This window comes from Talpa occidentalis, unplaced genomic scaffold (assembly GCF_014898055.3).
Source record: "Talpa occidentalis isolate TD23 unplaced genomic scaffold, MPIMG_talOcc4v2.1 talOcc4.6, whole genome shotgun sequence".
NCBI lineage: Eukaryota > Metazoa > Chordata > Mammalia > Eulipotyphla > Talpidae > Talpa > Talpa occidentalis.
In genome coordinates this window covers 9,068,128-9,093,234 of record NW_023604972.1, presented here as the reverse complement: position 1 = coordinate 9,093,234, position 25,107 = coordinate 9,068,128, and the positions used below count along the sequence as shown (strand labels likewise).

General features: G+C 37.4%; 1 long non-coding RNA gene across 2 annotated transcripts in view; it reads left to right on the top strand.

Moving 5' to 3' along the window:
* The first annotated feature begins 2,004 nt into the window (after positions 1-2,004).
* Positions 2,005-25,107, top strand: part of LOC119260942 (uncharacterized) — a 105,559-nt gene continuing 82,456 nt past the window's right edge. The window contains exon 1 of one of the 2 annotated variants that reach the window (XR_005128864.2): positions 2,005-2,473. This is a non-coding gene — a long non-coding RNA (uncharacterized LOC119260942). Of the gene's footprint in view, positions 2,474-16,636; positions 17,101-25,107 lie in introns of those variants that run through there. The other variant, XR_005128862.2, reaches the window with a different exon arrangement.

Genomic DNA, 25,107 nt, shown 5'->3' with positions numbered 1-25,107 from the left:
AATGGACCAATAGTTAAGGTCTTTGAAGAGGACCTCACAGCTGGTAAATGCCCCATAAATATTATTATTATTAAAAATTATAACACCTCCTATATTATATTTACTATGTAAACAATAATGCAAAGTGTGATCTTATTAACATGTTTAAGACCACACATAGGCTGGTGATATGGTTTGTCTTTCACTTAAAAGAGTGAAGGAAAAACTTCAGTTGCTCAGAAATTTCATTCTTAATGAAATATATCATTCGTCACTGCCAGATCTCCTGTTAATTTCTCCCTGGTAAATAAACACTCTCCCTGTTTTACCTCTAGAGGACCCCCCCCCACCATTCATCAAGGCCTAGATTAATCGTTGACTCCTTTGAAACCTCATCATCTTTATTAAATCTTTTGCTCAGAAAGAAGATCCACCATCTATTGATGCAATTAACCATTTGTCCATCCATCTATCCACTTGTTTCTTCAACACCTTGGTTATGTTTGATATGCTTGATATTTTCACAGTGATCTTCAAGAAATAAAGAGTGACTAAAACCACAAATTGCTAAAATTACATCTTATATCAGTTAAAATCTGCAGGAGAAAAGAGAGATGTTGGTATCACAAACATGATTTTTAAATGTTATCCTCAGCTGTTAGAATAGAGTGCTTTCAAATACCTAGGAGAATCATTTAAACTATCTTCGGAGGTCAAATAACATTTCCTGGAGTATGTCAGAGCCATCTAAATGGAGAGCTGGAGAGTAAGATTTGTCCAAGCAGAAAGGGGCAATAAAATGGGAAGAGTGAGGAAAAATGTCCCAGAATAAAGAATAGCATGAATTATGGCTTGCAGGAAAAAAAAAAAATACAAAGGTCATTTAAAGAAGTTCCACATTTGTAAGCGTGAAAGATTGAGAATAGTCCATGAACTCTGGAGAGATAATCCACGGCCAGATAATTAGAAGTCCTTTCAGATTCCTTTTAGTAGTTTGGTTATAAATAAGGGTGCTGAGGAATTTCAGTAACAGAAAAGTTACTGAATTTGAAGTAATTGTAGAGGTCGTGGAGCGGAGAGTAAAAAGATGAGATAAGGAAGGCTGCTTTGGTTGTAGTTGGGATTTGATCCTGACATGATGCTTCTCCTAAAAGAATTCATTGAGGCTGGTTCTCAAGATTTAGGTGGTGCAGTCAGCAAAACCTGATGACTGGGTATTGGTTGCTGAAGACAGGAAGGAACCTACATGCTTTCCGAGTTGACCTCAAAGTTAAAAGATAAGAGCAACTGATAAGAGGCATGAAACCAAACCTATGGCACTGATAGAGGCAGAGTAGAAAATTTAGGAGGGAGGCATCACAAGACCAGAAAATGGAGGTAGGGTGAGAAATGATTAGCAAGACATTAAACAAGCTGTAGAAATGAAAATCCTTAGGAGTCAGCTACTGCAACAGCAAGTATCAGATGCTGTAAAAAGTATCTGGAGTAATCAGATGTTGTAACGAGTAAGCAAATAAGCCAGAAAGAAAAACAAAAACACTGGATGGTCTCACTCATAGCAGGAATTTAGAAAACCTAAATAAGGAACCTGGAAAAAGATGGATTATAATAAAGTAAAAATCAAAATCCACAAGCAACTATAAACCAGAGACTTACGGGGGTGGGGGTGGGGTGGGAGTGAGGAGGGAGTAGGATCAAAACGAGGGGGGGTTGGGAATTGTATGGGGAATATAACCAAGATAAAAAGCATGCATTGTGCAAAATGAAAAATTATGTAAAAATATATAAAATAAAATAAAATTGAAAAAAAAAAACTTAAATAAAAAGTATCCTGAGGCGCAGACCAGAGGAGGGGAAGGGAGGCTGAGCAGAGCCCTTGTGGAGAATCACTGGTCCTTTCAAATGAACCTAGTCACACCCTAGAAGCAATTAACTTAACAATGGATAACAATTCCACAAGAGGGTGAACCCTTCCCCCCAAGAAGATCACTGCATTCAGTGCAAATTCTGCCCTGGCAAGATGCAGCTCTTTTCCTGAGTCTGCCCACCTGTGTCTATGCAGGCGTCTCTTAATAAACCAGTTCCTTCCAGGGCAGCTCTCCTCTCCACCTATGACAATGGAGGTCCCTCTCATTTTCTTTCTCTATTTCCCTACAAACCTGCCCTTTTGGATATTCTCTGCCTCACGGGGAAATTTGCTGTGTGCTGCTGAAAGGGGAGCTCTGGTGAGACTTTTCTCAGGTAACCCAAGGACCTGCTCTCACCAGCATCAGTCACACGAAGCAATCCTGCTGTCGAGCTTTCGAGGAAGGAGGCTGGGCTGCATTTTGAGCCTTTTCAGTGTGAGGAGACTGTGGGACATTAAAATGGAGGCAAAGTTCCCTTGGAAATAATAAGCCGGGAGAGAAACTGGCTGAGCGCGGAGCCGTGGGTCCTAACAAGGAAAGACAGAAGAAGAGGAGGCAGCAAAGGAGTCAGAAAGAGTGGACAAGAGGTAAAGGGAATTCGGGAGAGGATGGAGCTGGGGATGCTATTTTGCCATTTAGTTCTCGTGATAGCTCTACATCAACCCACCTGTCTCCTTTGGGACAAGAATGGGGTAAGACTCATGCCTTTGTAGTCTTGACTTTAGCATATATTTAAAGAGAAAAAATATACATATTATATATAATATATGATTATATACTATTATATACTATTATATATTATATAATACTAGTGCTAAATAATAGATGGTTTCCTACTCTGTTATTTTTCTAAAGCAGTAAGACATGGACATAACCAGGATGGGTGAAGTCAGATACGGCCAGGAAGAATCCATGTCAGTCATAATGAGATGATGTCTTGATTCCAAGACATCTGGTCAAATGAAAGAAAACATGTCAACTAAGTTGGAAACCAGAGACCATAGGGAAAATATTGTAATAAGAGTCTTGTCGGAAAGAGTGTCCAATCAGCTTAGGCAGGAGATATGTGCCAGGATAGAATGATTTATGTGGAAATTTTGAAAACTTAATCCACACCCTTTTGAAAATTGAGGATCATGGAATACTATGTGGTTAGATGTCCAAAGTCAAAGGGCCTCATTTACTATTCTCAGTAGAATATCAAGCAGGTAGTGAAGAGATGAGAACATCCCTCCCAGAAAAAGCAACATCAAGGCCAAAACTTCTCATAAAAGTGGAATGCACTTGGAAGTAAGCTTGATACCTAATTTATAGGCAATTGTGTGTAATGGATAGAAGACACATTTTGGAGTCCTAATAAATTGGTTTTGAATTGCAATAAAGGCAAATACATGTGATAAGCCCTTGAGTAAGGTTTTTAAACTTGCAGCATCTCTGCTTAATTGTGAAATTGACTTAATATTTCCTAATCTGTCAGGTTCTGAGAATCAAATGATTAAATGTATATTAAGTGCTTTGGTAGTACTGGAATATTAAGTGCTCAAAACAAAACATGATTTTTCTGACTTATGACCATGACTTTTTAAAAGATACTGGATAGTATCAATTACCACCTACAGTGTAAGAGAGTTCCTTTCTCTACACATCACACACAGCAATGTTTGTTGTTTCTGGACTTTGTGACATGGGTCATTTTCACAAGTATATCGTGATAACTCATCATGGTTTGATGTGCATTTCCCTGCTGATAAGTGATGGTGAGATTTTTTTTTCATGTGTCTGTGGTTTTCTATGTATCTTCTATGGAAAAGTGCTTATTCAGTTCTTCAGCCCATTTTTTTTTTTGATTGGGTTATTTGATTTCATATTGTTGAATTGTATGAGCTCTTCATAAATCTTGGATGTGAACCCCTTCTTGGATGTACAGTGTGGAAATATTATTGTCTCCTCTCAGTAGTATATCTTTTCATTTTAATGGCAGTTCATTTGCTATACAGAATTTTTTAGCTTGATAAAGTCCCATTTATTTGTTTTCGCTTTTGTTTCCCTTGCCATTGGAATCAAGTCATCAAAGACATCACTGAAGGTAATGGGATGTGTTGCCTGTATTTTTAAAATGTATTTTATGATTTCAGGTTTTATAGTCAAATCTTTAATCCATTTTGAATCAGTTTTTGTGAAAGGTATGAGATAGTTTCTTCTAAGTAATTTTGTTTTGAGTTTACCATGAGCTTTACATATAGGCTTCTATGCTTATAACCCATTTAAAATTGAAAACAAGCTAATCTCAAGTTCATTCTAATAAATCCCAATTTTAATCTCCCTTCATAGTTTATGCTTTTGGTGTTGCTTTGATTCTAAGTAGGATCTCTTTTCTTTTATAAAATTCCCTTTGGAATTTCTTGCAAGTCTGGTTTGGAAGAGGTGAATTCTTTTAACTGCTGTTTATCTGAAAAATTTTTGATCACAGTTTCAATTCTGAGTTGTAAAGGGCAGGACTGGACACAGTGCAGGTTTTCTGATTCCATGCAGACCGGGTAAAGTAGGAGTCAGAGTCCTCAGTGGTTTTTTGCAGGTCTTTTATTGGGGTTCACCAGGCATATGGCAGGCAGGGGTGCTGGCTGGGGGGCTGGGAGGCCCCAGCAAGACTTGCCCCAGCAAGTCTTCACTCTATCTGGGCTCTCCGGTGCTCGTTCTTTCGGCTTCTGCTTTGGCTGCTGCTGCTGGCGTCCCCGTGACGCCGCCCTTAAAAGCACAGTCTTAGCCCAGGTGAATCCCATCTACCTAGGCCCACACCCTACTCCAGGTGCCCGCCATCAGGCATGCATTCAGGACAAGGATCCATCATCTATCCTGATGGCGGAAGGGCAGAAAAGCCTGACATTTTCTTTACCCTACAGAGTGATAACCAGACTCTGCACAGTATTCTTTGGAAGTCTTTTCCGTTCAGTACTATGAATACACCATGCCATTCCCTTCAGGCTTGTAAGTTTTCTAATGAAAAATTTGATACTTTCATTATTATTCTCTTATATGTGACTTTGATTTTTTACTAGTGGATTTTAGGATTCTCTAGCTACAATTTTTGACATTTAATTTAACTAATTAATTTGTGTCTTTAATTTAATTTAATTAATATGTCTTGCATTCATCTGTTTGGGTTTATTTTATTTGGAACTTTTTGAGCTTCCTGAATCTGAATATCTGTTTCCTTCCGCAGTTTGGAGATATTCTCAATTATGTATTTCTTCACATAAGATTTCTGTCCCTTTCTCTTTCTCTTCTAGATCCCCTGTGATGTCAGTGCTGTTCCTCTTGTTGCTGTCCTACAAATCTCTTATGCTCTTTTTAAAATTATTTTTTCCTTTTGCTGGTCTTTCAATTCAGTGAGTCACTCCTTGCTTTATCAAGTCTGCTGTTGAGTCTTCATAGTATTTTTTTTAAATTCAGCTATCGTATTTTTTTAGAACTTGGTTATGTTTTCTCTGATTTTCGTGTCGTTCTCATTTTGTCCATCCATTGTTCTCATTTCAGAGGGTGTCAATATTGCTGCTTTGAGACCTTCTTACAGTAGCTTACTGAGCTCTGCTGCATTAACCCCACCCTACCCACAGAGTTTTGCCTTGATCCATTGATTGAGGTGAATCCCTCTACATACCCGCACCCTTTGGTGCTTGATATTTGTTTCTAGGGATAATGCTAGAGATATTTCTTACCCCTCCTCCCCCCATGTAATGATCTATGTTAGGACTGAAGGTCACAGGGAATTGGTCTAGGATGTGGCCTTGGATTGCTGTACTTTCTGTTGCTTTATATATACACTGAAGCCTAATTACGATCAGGATATTGGAGCTGAAGAACCCACACAGAGTAGTGGCCCAAGAACCCAGCCTGGAAGAGGGCTGGGGTGTTGGGGAGAGAGGTGACTCCTGTAAAATGTAAAGAGCATAGTCCTTCCTGAGTGCTGTAGCCACTTGAGCTGATGGAAGTATTGTAATTACTGTCAACGCAAGGCAGGCTCCTCTGCAGAACCTTTCCAGAAGACTCAGGCTGCAACATAGCCCTCAGCTGAGCTGACTTGCTTTCAGCAGGTGTTGCAGGCAGTTTTTTCCCTAAGGCTCAGACTAGAGTGAAGTGGCTAAGGGTGAGGGGGCTCTGGATATGGGCTACAGGTAGGTACCACAGGTGGCAACAGTCTTAATGTCAGAGGGGCTTTCGAAGCCTAAGCAGGGGAGGGGGTGGGGTTATGAAGGCCCTCAAGAACTGGCTGAAAACAAGCCCCAGGCAGGATCTGCTCACTTCCACCACGTTCCACAGACAGACTTCCCTGGAGACCCGGCTTCCCTGGAGACCTGGTTCCTGCTGTTGCTGTGGGTGAGTGAGCGCCAGGAAATTGGGAAGCTCAGGGAGGGGAAGGTTAGTTGTTTTCCTGGGGACTGAAGGTGCTGGCAATGGGAGAACTCCAGAAGCGAGATGAGTTGCTCATTGCTACCCACACATTCTATGAAGTTTTCCCTAGAAGTTCATGTATCGGCAATTACTGTGGGCTGGTGTGGCCTGGTAGACTCAAGGACTTACTGGAAGTGGTGTAAACCCCTGATAGAAGAAAGAAAGGGACATTTACCCTCCAACTCTGGCTCAATATTTGATTTCAGTCAATGTGGTACCTCCCCATCCTGATGCAACACAGGCAAAGGAGGGTACAGACAAGGTGTGTAGTAGTCTCTGTTTAAGGATGAACCTTATCTCCCTCTCACCCCTCATGCTGAGATTCTAATATTTAAAAATGTACATTCTTTAGTTTGGTCTTTGTACCTTCACCAATCTCTGCTCCTCCAAGTCATACTGTTTTTCAGAGGAAGGTTCCTCCATTTTCCACATTGGATGAATGCACCCCTTTCTCCCATGAGGTTCCATGTTCCAGAGCAACTTCGGTGTGAGTGAGCCCTTCGGTCCCCCACAGGGAGGCTCCCTTCTCTTGACTCTAGTGCCCAGTGCCCCAATATTGTTCCTAATGGACTGTGTCTCAGGCCTTCCTACCCTTCCTTGTGGAAACATTGATCCTCAAATCCTCAGCTATTTTTCAAAGACTGCTTCCTGCATCGATACGGTTTGTGTTATACCTGTGGGGAGAGGCAATTCAACGATCCTGCGGGCCGCCATCTTCCGATCTGTCCAATAATCAGAATTTTGGAGATTAAGGAGGTCCTTGAGACTAGAAGCGTACAGGGAATCCAAAGTCACAGTGGGAATAGGATAGAAATCGTACCTGTGGGAATTTGTGGTCGACAGTTCTCAGAAATATTACAAATCTTTAACGACTGATACATCACCAAATTAGATGTCAGATACACTGTAAGGGATTACATCTTGGAGAGTTTATTTTTTTTTACCAGAACATGGTGTGTAGAACCAAAGGTGTTTCCCAGTAAAGGGATTAGGATGATTGGGGGCTAAAGATATAGGGATATATTAATATTTGTGTGTTCATCTTGGGTTTACCTTCTTTAGTGTTCATGATAAAGCAAGCCAGAGTGTTTTTGAGGATGCAGCCTGATATAAGTAGGAAATTGGTCATAGAATCTTTACATAGTCCTCAAATCTAAGAGGATGCTATTTCTTTGCTCATTGTAATCTAAAAATCTCCGTTTACCAATCCAGGATCCTAGTCTCACGGTAAGCTATATCTCTGAGCCACTAATGGAAACCATCCTGAGGAGAAATAAGAACATCCAGCAAAACCACATATATGTGCAGAACTCCAAATCACTCATGCAGTGTGAAAACCTCAAACCTAAAAACCAATCTAAAACTGGCCTGAAAATAGAATCCCTGTAGGGATTTTCAGAGACAAATGTAAAAGCACTGCTTAAGGATGTCTCCAAAAGCTAGGAAAAAATGGGATTCTTATGAGAGAAAAAGTCAACTGAATACAATAGCAAGCAAAATAACTTTGCACCCAAGAAAACCCACAGCCAGAGATTGTCATCTGATTCTAAATGGAAGAATTCATGCTTGCAGAACTAAAGGTAAATGGACACTCTGAGAGCAATTTTAAAATAGGTACACTGGAATTATAAAAGACAATTAAGTAATACTTTACATCCCCCAAGTACCTTGAAACATTTGAAAGATGAGATGGATACTTTCATTTCAAATAGTGATTCTGGGAATAAATATAATCACTAATGTATATAAAACAAAATATCATATAATCATTTCCATAAATATTGAAGTAAAATTAAATATATAGTAGATAAAACTTGTAACAAAGTAGTGGGTAGATTATTTTAGAAATATATATATATAAATATATATATATAACCCCCATACCCTATTCAACCATAAAGAAAATGTCATTATAAATTATGAAACGCTGAACAAAATCCCTTCAAATTCTAGAGAGATCAGAAAAAACATGACACTCAATATACCAGCATTAATTCTATTCTAACACATGCATTTAAAACCTATTAGCATTTCAGAAAGTGAGATGTGTCTTGAAATAAATGATGTCATTATAGTGTGCCATAGTTTTATTGGAGTAACTTTGTCCCTTATCAGGAGATAAATTCAAGGGGTATTTTAAGATCAATAGCTTCCTATACTTGAAGAAATCTTGTACTTTGCATTGGTAGTGCATTATTCCCCATATACTAGCCAATGCAATTAGATAAGACAAATGTACCAAGTATAAGAATTGGAATGATGGTGGTATAATTATTGCTATAGAAATAATATAATTTGTTCTTGGAAAATCTAGGAGGTTAAACATCAAGAAAATCAAACAAAATTAGTTAGACCACTAATTCTTTATACCAAAAATAATCTGAAAAAAACATGTGAATTAAATGTTTAAAATTATTAGGGAGAAATAAGGAAGAAGGGATAGAAATCTAGTTGTAAGAAAGAATATTCAATTGGGAATTCAAAGAAAGATCATACATACCAAAGTTTAAAGACTGCCTTTTCCAAGCCTACCTCTGGGTCTTTTGTAAGTTTATTTTCCTCTCTGTCTCAAAGTAATAACTGTGTAATGCTCCTCAAATTTTATAAAATTGTCACATTCCTCCTAGAATGGCAGTATTAGTGGGACATGGTGGAGTTTCTTTAGTTGAGTAAAATGTTATTTTTTTTTAATACAATTTCCATTTAAAATGTTATTTTTTGAAGAAAATATCTCTTACACATTTTACATTTGTTGAAATCATCTAAAATCTCTGTTGGATCTCAGTCAGGTCTTCTGAGATAAGTAACTGGACTGCATTGTTTTGCTTTGTGGAATACTGTTAATGGAATTGCATTTTGATATTTAGCCTTTTGTTTTCATTGGAAGGGCTTCATCATAAATGACGCTAAGAAATCCATGGCTACATTTACTCTAATGATCTTGTGGAATGTCTTGTTTAAACTTTCCCCTATGATCTCAATTCCAACAATAGTTTAGTTCCTTCAAAATCAATTGGGTGGTTGTGTTAAGGATTTACTGGGGTTTTGTAATTGATTAGTTTTTCTTTACATTGGCAAGTAGAATGCTCAAAGACAATATTTTGCATTTGGAAAACAATATTGTACATAAACCTACAACTTTTTTTTTTATTTTATTCCTCTACATTATTTTCCCTTTGCTTGGATTTTCTTACTTTTATCTTCTTCAGCTATATTTTATGTCTGCTTGGAAGCCACCTGAAATTGATTTTCAAGCAAAGATAAGATATAAATAAATACTTGAGTCTATAAATAAATAAAACCATCTTTCTTAGTCTCAGTTTCTTCAATGGAGCCATCTCTTCCTCTCTTGCTTTTCTGTTTATTACAACCTTTTCACTTATGCACTGTATCCATAGATCTCATTTTGCTTTTGTCTTTAAGTCTTGCCACTTTCTGATATGCTAAATATATTTTGTAGCTGTTAATTTTTCTATACCCTTCCTTTACAATAAAACTCCTTATTGACAATTGTATCCCAGAGCAACTGGCACTAAGAAGGCACTTGAGTAAAGTGAAATGAATACCTGCTTCAATGTAGTTCCAAAGAATAACAATGTAATGCCATGTTTGGAATAAATAGAACACTAGACATAACTACTACACTGACTTCTCTTTCTTCTTTACTTTTAGAGAAAACGTGGTTAGTGTGAAGCTCTGTGTATAATCTACTTTGATAGAATCCTGGATTTAGGGATCACTGAGAGTTTCTCTGATTTAACCACAAATGTCAGTACCAGAGGGAAATTTCTACTGAAGATTCAAAGACATAGTGCTTTAGAATAATAATGAAATGTAATCATATTTATTATTAGCTTTGTGATGGCCAAAAACACATTCCTTCTGCTCAACATTGTACTCCTACTTTATCATGATGATTAACATCAAGCTGCGAAACACCTATTTGTTGAATAATGAATGAATAATGATGGCAATTTTAATGAAAATAATAGCTTTCCTACCAGGTTGTTAGGTTCTTATCATTTTGATGAACATTTCACTAACATCTGTCTTCATTTCACACGTAATGTGAGTGGAATACTGTTATCATGCACCCTCCTCTTATTCTCCCCATTCCCAACTGCGAAAACCAAGGTCGAGAGAAACTAAATAATACCTCTCACAAGCTCACGCAGGACAGTACAGAGCTCACAGAGTACAGAGCTGAGGCAGGAATCATGCAGTTTCTGATGACTGACCTGTACTCTTAGGAGTTAAAACCTATCCTTTGGGTGTGGTCCTTGCTTATTTTTCATTTTATTTGTCTTTCTTGTGTGTCCATCCTAATTGGCTGCATCCTTCAGTAAAAGTGTAGATAGCCTTACATGTGAATATTGAAGCCAGGTTTCAGTGCTTCAAAGTTTCCTTTTCCAAGAAAAAAATTTAGTTGTTATAAAAATGACTTTTGATCTCCTTAGATTGTCTGATAAGCCACGTATAATGCTTGTGCTAATCTTTTCTGAAAGCTCTTTGGGTAAATGGCTGTTAACACTCAAGTCTGACAGTTTAATGCTATTACACTACAAAATATATGTTCTTTCCCAAGATAAACATGTTTTATAATAGCAATACAGATGTCATCAAGGGGCAAGGTTATCAGAAGATAATTAGACCCCAGAGAGATTACAGGCTCTTAGATCATGAGAGCTGGATTGCGAGCCTGCCTTATTAAATAATTGTAAGAAAGTCAAAGTCAACTATAAATACACACATTTCCCTGTAATTACTTTAAAAAGTACAAACCCAAGGTGCATGCCGATGTGCTGAGATGATAAGGCCTCTCTCTCCATTACCCGAAAATGTCTAAATATAACCTAGAAAAGCAACTTTCAAATTGAATTTTAAATAAGAATGTGAAAGGAATGACTCCTCTTCCTTCCTTTGCTAACATTTTTAGGTGAGCTGTTATAAGGACATTTTTAAATCCTGGCAAATGAATGGCTGGTTTCCAAGAAAATCCTCCCACCCTACTTCATAATCCATAAAAAAATAATAAAAAAACCAAGTAGATGATATTCTCAAAGTAAACCTCTGTACACTTGCACATAATATTTCCATGTCCTGAAAGAGCTCCCTTTTCCCTATACTAAATTTACCAAACAAAAATTGACATAAAGATGAAAAGCTACTACATCTCCTTTTTTTTTAAAGATTTATTTTCATTTTTATTTTATTTATTTATACATGCCCTGGGTACAGTCAGAAGCGCGGGAGGGTGAGAGAATTCACCAGAGCCAGAGCGGGGAGCAGAGCAGGCAGAAGGACCAAAGTACACTGCTGAGGGGAGCAGCGGGCGGCAGGAGAGGTCTGCGCGCCATGTGGGACCCTCCTCCCGTGGCCGGGAAGCAGCCCGGGAATTGAACCGGTGCTGCAGAGCCTGCGGGCAGCCTCACAACCCAGCGCTCAACCACTGCACCACTGGGGAGGCCCTACATCTCCTTCTTGTAAGGTATGAAATCTTACCCCAGTACCAGTAACATAGGCACATTGAAGTATTTCTTAACATAAGGACATTGAAGTATTTCTTTGGTGTCCCCACAGCATCCTATGATTAATTTTATTAACACAGTTACCTGATTACTTAATACTGTGCATTTATAGATATTTGATCATATTAGCTAAGAAGTATAAATTCACAGTTCCTACCACAGTACAAAACATTTGTTCAATACATACCTATCGAATGAATGAATGAATGAATGAAGAAATTAATAAGGTGAGGTTGTCCAAAGGTGGTGAATAGGAAAATTTTCTCTAGATGAGAGGTTCATTGTTTATGGCTAACATCCTTAGTCCCATCCTTTGAGTAGGAGCTATTCAAAGACAAATGAGTGGATCAAGAAGTAGATACACAATGGAAAACTACTCAGCAATCAAAAAGGATAAACTCGTGCCATTTGCAATGACATGAGTGGAGTTGCAAGGGTTTCTGCTGAGCAAGATTAACCAGAAGGAAAAAGACAAATATCAGATGGTGTCACTAATATGTGGAATATAGAAAAAACAAAAGGGTCGAAGACAAGCTTTTAAAACTAATCCTTAAAAACTTAAGCTCTTTAGTTTTCAAAGGGGTGAGGGGGAGGCAGGGTGGGAAAGGTGAGGGCATGGGGGAAAATACAATGGCCTATGTTGGAGGACTCTGAGTACTTGTGCAGGGAGGGCTACCAAGGGAAATCCTATACTGTCAAAACACTAAGAAGGATATAAAATATTGTTACTTCAATACCAATAAAAACAATACAGTAAGGAAATAAAAAGTAATATAAAAATTGAAAAAAGTAGAATGTGGCTAGCAACTCTATCGTATCAAGCAAAGGCACATATTCAAGGGGAAGTTTTGGGAACTGTGATTCTGTTCACATGCCAGCAGCTTCCCTGAGGGACCTGGCTGGTGATGTCAGTGCTGTAGCCCCCCACACAGTACCTGGAATGTTGCATGGTCCAAAGTTGGCAGTGGCTGGCTTCACACCTGTGATGCTCCTTTTTCATCTGTCTCTCTCGAAGCATTTACACAACTTCATAGTGCATCACAATAACTAGTGACAAAGCTGAAACTCAAAGTAAGATCTTTTTTTTTTTTTATATTTATTTTTTTTTATTTTAATAATACATTTTATTTTTATATTCCCCATACAATTGCAGCCCCCCATTCTGACCCCAATCTCTCCCCTCCCACCCCCGCCCCCTTAAAAGTGTCTCTGGTTCGTAGTTTTTTGTTGATTTTGATTTTCACTTTCTTATAGTTATTCGTTTTCCTGGTCCCTTATTTAAGTTTTCTAGATTCCTGCTATGAGTGAGACCATCCGGTATTTTTCTTTTTCTTTTTGGCTTATTTCGCTGAGCATGATCCCTTCCAGCGCCATCCATGTTGCTGCAAATGGCATGTGTTTATCTTTTTTGAATGCTGAGTAATATTCCATGGTATATATGTACCACATCTTCTTGATCCAGTCATCTATTTTTGGGCATTTGGGCTGTTTCCAAAGCTTAGCTATTGTAAACAGTGCTGCTGTAAACATAGGGGTGCAGGTGTTCTTTGGAATTGATGTTTCTGTGTCCTTTGGGTAAATACCTAGGAGTGGAATTGCTGGATCATATGGAAGCTCTATGTTTAGTAGGTCCAGAAATCTCCACACAGCTCTCCACAGTGGTTGGACCTGTTTGCACTCCCACCAACAGTGCAGAAGAGTTCCTTTTTCTCCACACCCTCGCCAACATTTGTTGTTGCTAGTTTTTTTAATATGTGCCATTCTCACTGGTGTAAGAATCAACACGCAAAAGTCAGTAGCCTTCCTATACACAAACAATAAATCTGAAGAAGAAGAAATCAAAAAAACCATCCCTTTTTTTATTGAAACAAAAAAAATCAAATATTTGGGAATAAATCTAACAAAAGAGGTAAAGGACCTATACAAAGAAAATTATAAAACACTGTTAAAAGAAATAGAAGAAGACACAAAGAAATGGAAAGACATCCCCTGCTCATGGATTGGAAGAATAAACATTATTAAAATGGCCATCCTGCCAAAAGCAATATACAGATTCAATGCTATTCCAATCAAAATTTCAATGTCATTCTTCAAAGAAATAGAACAATTATTGATGAAATTCATATGGAATCACAAAAAACCCCGAATAGCCAAAGCTCTCCTGAAAAAAAAAAAGAAGGGAATGGAGGCATCACACTCCCAGACTTCAAACTCTACTACAAAGCCATAATCATCAAAACTGCATGGTATTGAACAAGAACAGACATACAGACCAATGGAATCGAATAGAAAATCCAGAAATAAACCCACAGATTTATGGTCAACTAATCTTTGTCAAAGTAAGATCTTCTATGCCCAAATATACGTGTTCTCCATGAATTAATTACTTCCAGTTACGAATCAATCCCACTTAACACAGCCACACCCAAATGGCTTGTGACTTTGTGCTTAGTTTTCTGGAATCTCAAGAGCAATATCCATGAGCTAACTTTTTGCTTTTGTTCAGTATGCATTTTGTCATTTCAACATTCTGAAATCTTACCCTAATCAAGAGACTTATTATTTGCTTTACTTTTTCTTTTTTCTCCAGCACTACTGAGGAATAATAGATAAAAAAGGTGATCTCTATTTAGGGAGAACAATGTGGTGATTTACTATCCATTCACATTGTGGATGACTACCACAATCAAGTTCATTAACATCCCTCACCTCACTTAGTTACCATTTTTTCATGCCATGTTTTTGTATTTGATTTTTTTCTAATCATATTACAATAATAATTGAATTGAATACATTGAATAGGAGGATTCAAGGTGCAGTAAGTGAATTCAGTCAACTATAGTCTCATCTCATTTTTTTGGCAATGATCATTACTTTTAAGGCTCTTTATTATTTGTGTATTTGTACTTTAAATTATGTTCACTCAGCCCTTTATCCTATTCCTTTTCAATTCCACATTTCATCAACAAAGTTTCTTTTACAGTTATAATTTCAGGGGTTTTATTTAAAAAGTTTAACAGAAATTTAAACATAAAAGTAAGAAAATAATTCCTGTCATCATTTTGAAGCTTGCTTGCTCATGACAGATTCTCTAGTATTTTGAATTGAAATAGTCAAGTTGAAACAGTCATAGCTTTTCCAGTCATAGAAGAGAGGAGAATTATCTTTCAAAGTTAGATTTTCTCAGGAATATTTCTATAAGTTAAGATAAGTTATGCTATAGCAACAAGCATGTCCATAAAATTTCATTTTTTAACAACAAAAACATGTTTGTTTATTTTGCATATCTAAAGTGGACCATTTCTTGAGTTGGTATTAGGGTAAAAAGCGGGGTCACAGAGACACAATCACTCAAGTTCAGGCTGAGGGAAGCTGCCCCGTGTGGTAGCTGTGCATTCCAGAACATGAGGGTAACTGGGACTGGCCATGGGGTGGCAAGAGACAACGTGCAGCTGGCATATCCCTTCTTAAGTCTCAGCCACTAAGTCACATCCATTGGTTCACATTTCCTTAGCTTTTTTTGGAGAGAATTAGCCATATGACACAAGTGTAGCTGGAAGGAAAGTAAGGAAATATGAAGGAGCAAATAAATATTTATTGATCTAAAAATGCCTCCTCTCTTCCAGCCAAGGAAGCTTGTTTTGAAGTAACCTAATCAATTCTCAAGCTTAAGGCCATATACTCAAGTCATATGTAAATTTGCCAGTTATTTAACTCCTAGTTCTTTAACACACAGAATAAAACTTTTAGAAGAAATGTTGTTACATGTGGCTCACACTGATTGGATGGCAGAAAATCTGAAAAAACAAAAAAAACACCATATGTTAAATATGTGATCATATATTAAAACAGCGTATTTCCATATTTAGTTACTTTTCTTTATAGTCAAACATTAACTGAAATGCCCTCTTCTACTTTTTTTCTTTTTTCTGTAAAGAAAATCTTAGGAGGGATTCAAGTGAAATGAATGACTCTCATCCTAGTCATTTTATGAACACAAAAGTTTATGCCAACTAAATAATTTAGATTGCTTATAAGTTATAACATGTTGTAGCAGAAAGGGTTCATATTCTCGCGTGGATGAGTGAGTGACCATGGTGAATCATGATAGTAGGTATAATGCCCACTCCCAACTAGATTTGTCAGTAGTTTTGTGAGATAGCTATTTTTCTTTCATTCATTCAAAAATCAATAAGTGGATGCCTATAATCTATCAGGCTTTGTTTTAACTCTGTTAGTAAGTTAAAATGGATCATAAATTCTAATATGGAAAGACAGAAATTAGACAACAGAAATCCAAGAGTCATACAGAGAAAATAAATATAGCAATGTGACAGAGTCACTTGTAAGCAGTATTCAAAGATATGCTGTTATTTAACATGCTAGGGCAGAACAGAAGTTGTTGGATTTGGCATTGAGATTTTATTGGTGGCCCTGGTTGGAGGAGGAAAAATCAGATTGTAGCTTGTTGGGTAAAATGTGAAGAGATGGTGTCGGTGAACATAAGATGCTCTTTCGAGAAGGTTGATCATGTAAGACAGTGGAAGAAGCAATAGTGAAGGCAGGATGTCATTTTATTTATATATTTTTTTTACATTGAGGAAATTAGTCTTCATTTTTTATGGTACTTCTCTTTTTCCTTGTATGTTTTGTAAAAATGTCTTAGCTTTAATAGGAGCACCTACAGTGATCCAGCAATGTCACAGTAATTATCACAACAATCTAATATTTTATTCATTATCCTTTTTATTCTTGTGGCTGACAGGCCTTTAAGATGGTCCTCATGATCCTCACCTCATGAAGCCTATGCCCTTGCATGATTCTTTCCACTTGACTGCAGATGGAACCCATAGGACATGACAATGGCAGTGGGAGGTAGATCATCCCAGGTGTGTGGTGGTTGTATCCATTCCATGGCAGTACCTGCTTCACTCTCTCTTACTGAACTTGAGAAGTTTGAACTTCACACTGGGGAATCCCATGTGGCAAGACACATGGCTTCTAAGAGATGAGAATGTTCTTTGGCCAAAAATCAGCGAAGACACTGATGTATTTCTTTATCCTCACAACTGCAAGGAATGGAATTTTGCTAACAGCAGAGCAAGCTTAGGGGCAGGTCCAGCCCCACTCATGTCACAGATGAGCCTTGCAGACAAGCTGACCTTGGCTGTAAGCTTGACGGACATTACATTCAGGACAGAGCCAAGCCACACCTGCAGTCCTGACCTGCAACAACTGTGAGTTAATAAATGTTTATTGTTTTTAGCAGTTTGTGACAATTTGTTAAATAGCAATAGGAAACTAAAACACCTCATGAGAAAATTCAGGATACAATTATTTGGCGAAGATCAAAGATTATGGGAAGGGACCAGAAATTGAAATTGGATATTTTAACTGCAAAGTCCTCACTCGTGAGCATTGTGTTACATTCTTTCAAAGATCACTTTCTTATTTCTGGGAAGCAATATAGTAGTTATAAAGACCATGGATTTGAAGTAAAAAGCGTTATTAAATCTTGGCCATCTGAATATTGTAATTTGGAGGCAAATTACTAAACTCAATTAGGTTTTGTTTTCTCATCTGCAAAGTAAAAATAGCAATATCAGTTTTTGGGTGTATTTCATAAATTAGATTATAGGTTACCTACACATATAATATAAAATGTATTTATATAAAATCTATACCATGTGGGCCTCCCCGGTGGCGCAGCGGTTGAGCGCTGGGTTGCGAAGCTCCCCACGGCCTCTGCGGCGCCAGTTCGATCCCCGGCTGCTCCCCGGCCACAGGAGGAGGGTCCCACATGGCGCGCAGACCTCTCCTGCCGCCCGCTGCTCCCCTCAGCAGTGTACTTTAGTCCTTCTGCCTGCTCTGCTCCCTGCTCTGGCTCTGGTGAATTCTCTCACCCTCCCGCGCTTCTGACTGTACCCAGTGCTTGTATAAACAAACAAATAAATAAATACATGGAAAAAAAAAGATTTATTTAAAAAAAAAATCTATACCATGTAGACATCTAAGAAACATATTTTTCTTCTACCTATTTTATTCTCCATCATGTAACATGTTAGAATAAGCAATTTAAAAATGTTCTAGAATAATTTTTTTGGTCCCAAGAAATCCAGCCCCCCATTGAATGTGACACTGGCTTTTAACGATATCTAAACATAAGTGAGAGATAGGATTATGTGCTCAAAGTCTGTACACGCATATGGCAGGTTTATAAGTAAATAGATAATTCATCTTGGCTAGCTCTTCCTCAAACCCAGAGAGCCAGCCCGAGCAGTGGTGAAGGAGTTAAAAGAGATTGCTGCTGGCAAGTCTCCTTAAATCAAGTGCCTGTTTCCAACAATAGAGAACTGGTGAAGGGGGGTGGGAGGAGATAGCAGAAGGAGGTGAAATAAATAGTCCTTCTCCCCAGCACAGATCTCACTTCTATAGGCAAGAGGGGAATGGCCAAGACAGTTAAAAAGGGTCTTTTATGCAAAGCATTTCAAAGGGCTATGATGAAAATACAATATAAAATGCGCTCTTAGCATATTAGCCAACAGCTAAGCCTAGACAAATAAGAACATTTTCAATTTACTCTTAAAAGTCTCAAAGGAGCTGGAAGTTCTTACAGCTGCAGAAAGAAAAGGTGAGTGTGAATGCAGTCTGAAGAAAATATTCTTGCCCTTATTGAATCAAGTTGAACAGGAGCCACTGCTGGAAAGCAAATCCCTGAAGATAGATGGAAGACAGGAGGGAGATGCTCTGAAAAAGATTTGAGTTCTTAGTTGTAGAAATCTCTGAAAATCAGGGATGAAGTCAACAAATGAGCCAGGGGTCTGAGAGAAAAGAAAGACCACTCCATTAAATGCAGACAATAAATACAGCTGAGTCCCAGGGTAGACCCTCCCTAATCCCACTGTCTCTAGAGCTAAATGGCATTGTTAGTGTAACCCGTGTGCAAACCTATTGTCTGAATCCTGTAAGTGAAACCCTGACAGAAGACCGACTGATTTTCATTTATCCACTCAGTTCTTAAGCACAGTAAGAGTCTGGTTTGGATGAGATCAAATAAAGTTACGTAGTGAGAAAGAGCAAATAAAAGACTTCAAAACAAAACTGGTACACTTTGCAAAGTTTTGAATTATCCCCACCAGTTAAACATTGATTTGATAGAAATGTTTGTAAAATGTTTATTGAGATATGACTTTTAATGTTTAGAAAGATGTTTTTCAGGGACTCCAAAATGGAAGTTTCAAAATGAACATTTGAAAATAATAGGGTGATTTTGTAAAACAAATGTGCGACTATTGTATCTTTTTCATGAGTTGTCAATAATGATGGGATATCAGGAGAAAGCAATATTTGTTTGTTTTGTTTGTTTTACTTTGAATTGTCTTTGCTATTGGCTTTACCTTCAAAATGTATTGATAATCCAGTAGTTTCTCACCACCTTTACTGCCACCACATCTGTTCACGATGCCGTCATCTCTCTCAGTGACTATTATGGTATCCTTGTCATTGTTTGTTTCAAAATTCAGCCCCTGGATTATATTCTCTATGTACAATGTATTGATCCTTGTGAAATCTAATTGATGTTATTCTTTTGCTTGAAGTCCATCAATGATTTGGCATTCCATATGAAATAAAAGCCAGATTCTTTCCATAATTGTAAAAATCTTCATTTTCAGACCCGGTCTCTTCTCTGGCTTCATCTTATGACACTTTCCCTCCCCCTGGACCTTCTATCCCAAGAAAAGTAAATTATAGAATCGGGTTCCATCACTGTGTCTTTTTACTTTACTGCACTACCTAATCACAGTATCCTTTTCTCAGTAATGGAATCCTGGATACTAATTATCACTTTTATTCTGCTAAATATTTCAGGACTATTGATATGCAAAATTATTTATTCTAAAAATTTGCCTGATATCAAGGTAAAACTTTTGTTTTAGAAGTCAACTATTGTTTCTCCTTTTCATGGAAACCTTCCTTAATGTTTCCATCTAAAATATCAAGTCTCAGTATAAATGATCCTTCCTTTATAATTTCTTCATGTCACTAACTCTACCTGATTTAATTTATTTTTTGACTGATTTCACCCTTTGACATATCAGTGCCTGATAGTGTTGTTCACTGTTAATTTTTCATGACATAGAACAGTATACAGAACATAGTACGTTGACAGTTGATATATTTGACTAAATGAATGGTATTTTCTAATTTATTATATTCAAATAATTCTTTGCCTTTATTCTATTATATATTTATTTCTTAGTTCTTCTTTTGAATATGTTTAAATAATTTTTTAAACCAATGGCTATATTCTACATTTTAGAGATGTCCTACTAGTCTTCTCCTTATCTACTTATATTCACTTCCAATGTTTTTTCTTTTTTTTTTAAGATTTATTTATTTATTTGTTTGTTTATTTATTTATATAAGCACAGGGTACAGTCAGAAGCGCGGGAGGGTGAGAGAATTCACCAGAGCCAGAGCGGGGAGCAGAGCAGGCAGAAGGACCGAAGTACACTGCTGAGGGGAGCAGCGGGCGGCAGGAGAGGTCTGCACACCATGTGGGACCCTCCTTCGGTGGCCGAGGAGCAGTCGGGGATCGAACAGCCCTGCAGAGGCTGCGGGCAGCTTTGCAACCCATTGCTCAACCACTGCGCCACCGGGGAGGTCCTCCAATGGTTTTTCTTTAATGATTTTCCTTTAAATAAATATTTGTCCTTATTTTATCTTTTTGAAGATCCTAAAAATACTTATTTTAAGACACCTGTCAGTATATTCTTAAAATGAGTTTCACAAATTTGTATTTAACTATGGCTTTTTTATGATTTGGAAATAAATATACATTATTTGAATATATACATATATGATTTGATAATATATACATGATTTGGAAATATACATGTGATTTAGATGTAACAGAATAAAACTAGATTACATGTATTGATAGCTAATTTTTTTTTTTAAAGATTTTTGTTTGTTTATACAAGAACCGGGGTATAGGCCAGAGGCACAGGAGGGTGAGAGGATTCACCAGAGACAGGGTGGGGTACAGAACAGGCAGACTGATGAAACACACTGCTGAGGGGAGCAGCGGGCGAGACAGGAGAGGTTTGCCTCGCCAGATGGGATTCTCGACGACGGGCTGGTATGGATCCGACCTTGCAGAGGCTGTGGACAGCTTCGCAGCATTGCGCTCAACCGTCTGCGTCACCAGGGGAGGCTCTTGATAGCTATTTTTTAACAGGTGGATAATTATTGGAACTAGATTCATTTGTATAATAGAGATGACTTTATTTCATTTGGTTTCTTTCTGATATAGCTTGGCATTTCTCCATTAGTGAATCTCTTCACATTAATTACAATTCCACTGTTTGACTCCATATGACACTTGCAATGCATATGATATCTTATTTACTTATTTATAAATTATCTCATAACAAACTATGAGATCCATATATAATCACTCAAATAGTCTTGGAAAATAATAGATAACATTAGAAATGTCAATATCCAAGCAGGAAATTATTTTGACTAGTGAGGTTGAGAATTTATCAAGAATTATCCTTCCATGCTGTTACTAGATATGTCTCTGCAAGGTCAATTTCTCTGTCCAATATAATGAGGCACAGAAAAATCCAAATACACACTGACTGTCAATTACAGTTCTCTGACAGAGCAAATAGACTTTTACATAAAACATTAAAAATGTTTAGTCTGCTGCTGAGAAATAGTGTTTATATTCACAAATGAAATAAGAACATGACACTAGAGCATGAAAGGAAGTTGAAATTTCAGAGATGATTGAGGTGTCATCAGGGAAAGAAAAATGTATAGATTTCAAGAGAATCAATGTTCATACTGAACATGATATGTAAATCACCTTATCCTGTTGAAATAGACCCTCTTTCTAGCAGAGTAGATGGGTTTGGAAAAGATTTGATTTTGTAATCCTCAAGAAAATGAGTTATAAAAAGGAATTCAAGGGAATGAACTGTTGCCGAGTCAAATTAGCAGAAATGGACATTCCAGAGACCAAGTACATCAGATGAAAAAGCTACATCTAAACAGGCTGAGAGCTATATGCTAGTAACCAAGAAGATGTCTTGGGAATATAACATGTCAGTTATTATCAAAAATAAAATCAAGTATTCAAATCTATTTCCTAGTTGCCAATGGAGAGTAAAATATTTCCTAGATCCTTAACTCTATGTACAAAGTGAATTTCAAGTTCATGGTGGCCTTCTGTTTCCTTAGCTTGCCAAAACATTCTAGTGGGGCACTCAAAATAATATTAAAGGGGCAAGAATTATAATCCAGTTTGAAAAAAAAACAATAGTGCAATTAAGTGATATTTGCTTTGAGAGGAAAGCTTATTGTTACGGACTTATATTTCTCTAATTCCAATAACATCTGCATAACATTATTGAGTCAAAATATATATCTAATGTTAAAGACATTTAGATAAGGAAAATATTTAACAAGCTTCTTAAAATTCAAACAACATAAATATAAACAAGACATAAACATTAATCATTGCATGTTTTACCCACCTCCATGCAACAGTGGAAGGGATTGCTGCCAACTTCATATTCCAGCCTTGGAAGAGGAACTTAGCTTTTAAAGTATGCTGTCTTTCTGAGTTATGTATTAGAAATATAGTAACACTTTTAAAATATTTTCCATAATATTTTACAGCTATCAACACACTTTATCCTCACAAAGATTTTGTAAATAGTTAGGACAACTTAATCATTTCCATTTCATAGAAATCACACTAGACTTTTGGGGTCACATTAATTTACCCAATACTATGTCTTTCTAGTTACAGGAGGTTAAACCCAAGAAGTGGTTTTTTGACTCCTAATATAGTGCTCCTTGCAGAAAACTGTTGTTTAGATGCAGCACAAAATAGCCCTTGGTCTGCCAGGAGAGTCTTCGACCTTCTTCCTTACAGGTCACCAACACTTTAGGGGTATTTCCAGCGCATTGCTCATCATTTTGGACCCCAACACAGAAAGAACACAATCCTAGGGAGTAATAAGCTTCATTTCAAATCAGAAGCCTGTATTTAACACAGTTCTTTTGATCATGAAGGCATTTTTAAAAATACAACAAAAAATTTTGCAAAAAATAAGGACTAAATATTATAGGAGAACTTTTAGTGATTCAAAGTTTGTGAATATTAACACTACGATTAGTCAGGGGCAGCCATTTTTAATTTTCTATACCAGTCAGGAAATCCATCTAGGACACTTTAGCTCATTAACATAACTTAGGAAACCAAATGAATTATTTGTCAGAAAGAATTATCTGGAAAGAAATTAGTGAGTTCAGTGTTGCATATCTTTGTGGATATTGCCCCACCAAAATTAATTACAATTATTAATAACTGTTTTCTCTGGGGAGGTTTCTTCTGCCACCCAAGTAAGTCATTCTGCGTTCAGGCTGAATGTGGTCTGTATTTTCTTCGAATGTGACTGCATATTTTAAGAAGTTTGGAAATAACAGTGACTCTGGATCAAGGAATTTAGAAAAGTGCATTAGTAATTTGGCTGATGAAAAATTGGAATCCTACAGAAATGAATGTATAGCTTAGCAGAAGCAATAATAAACAACTGGTCTTTGCACAAGTGCAGCAACTGGCAGTATTTCTCACCTAGAGATGTCTGTTATTAATAGTCCATGAATATTAATGGGCGCTTCCAATTTACATGACAAAGAATTTGGCCATATTTGATGTGAAATTATTAAATGACCATCTATCATAGTTGGACAAAACTGGTTGCATTTAGCTAGATGCTGGGTGGAATATTAGACTTCACATAAATGAAACAAATTATTTTTTTGACCTTTTTCTTTTCTTTGCCAATAACCCCTTACATTTGAGTAAATTGCATATAATTTAGCTTGATACTTTGAATGAGTTTGGCGGAGATCAGAGCTTGCGCTAGTTAGTCATTTTCTCAGAGGTGATAGGAGGGTAAGAGGTGTGTGTGTGTGATATCACTTAGCAGGGCAGCAGGAACTCTATCACATGGTTTCACAGAATACTTTTTAGAAGATGTTCAGAAGGGCAATGGCATTGAGTGCTGCATTCCAGAACCCTCATCTTCTTAAAAGTTGATTCAGCCTTAAACAATCAGAAGGCATTTCAGAAGTAGAAGAATGGTATTTTCCTTTTGTGACATGTAAACATACCTTTTGGAAATTGTGTCTCTATATAAAAATGTCATGCCACAGTGCTCTCCTATGTACATCTGACACTAGAGAGTGCATGCTTTACCAATGCATACCAAGGTAGTGAGACTGTGCAGACAGTAGCAATCCCATTACTCACTGCCAGGATTTATAAGCAAAGTTTAGAAATTTGAAATTACAGGGGAGAATCCAGGAAGGAGGGAAATTTTTACCCGTGGTGTTTCTCATTCATGTGTGGACACAGAACAAGAGGAATCCATTCCCACTCATCTCCAGGAAGGGCAAGAGTGTTCTAAGACAGGTGTTCCTGAAGATGTGGTGGGTGCTCATGGGATATCTGTGGAGCTACTGAAATTAGGAGCCTTTAACTTTCATGGGATCAGAGCCAATGTGATTAGAAAGTTCTTGGGAGAACTTGATACACATCCCCTGAAGTTTGGGGGAATGTGACCATAGAGGTTGATGTCCTAGCCCTCATCTTTTTAATCTCCAAGGCCCCAGGTGCTGGTGGCATCCTGCAGTGGCCAAAAGCAGAGTCTGAGGAAGCAGGAGTTTCATGAGAGACAAACCAAACCACACAGAGGCTTTGTAAACTCATGAAAGAGCCTGGATTTGAATGCTTTCTGTAGTAGAATTATGATGGTCACAACAAAGGACAGTAGTGCCAGGATATGAGACAAGTGTTCCTTTTCTTCTAAGCTAATCCTGTCCACTGACCCTGTCTCTAGAGGTAACTGAAATGGGAAAATAAGACCCTCTCCTTCAGTGCTGGTTACCAATAAGAAAGACTGTGCCTTAGTTATTAGCAAATGAAGAGTAATTAATTACATGTTAAGATGACGCATTGGTATGAGGCCAAAACCACACATTGACATCCTGACAGTTAAGTCATAACTGAAATCTGGTTGCTTTTTGACTTTGGGTAGCAAAGTGATGTGTGCCAAGATATTAGGCCACATCACCATACAGGAGAATGAGGGGGGCAATTGGCAGTGGAGTTTAGCGGTATGGTGGAAAAAGTTAATCATTCCTGCCTGTGTTTTGATTCA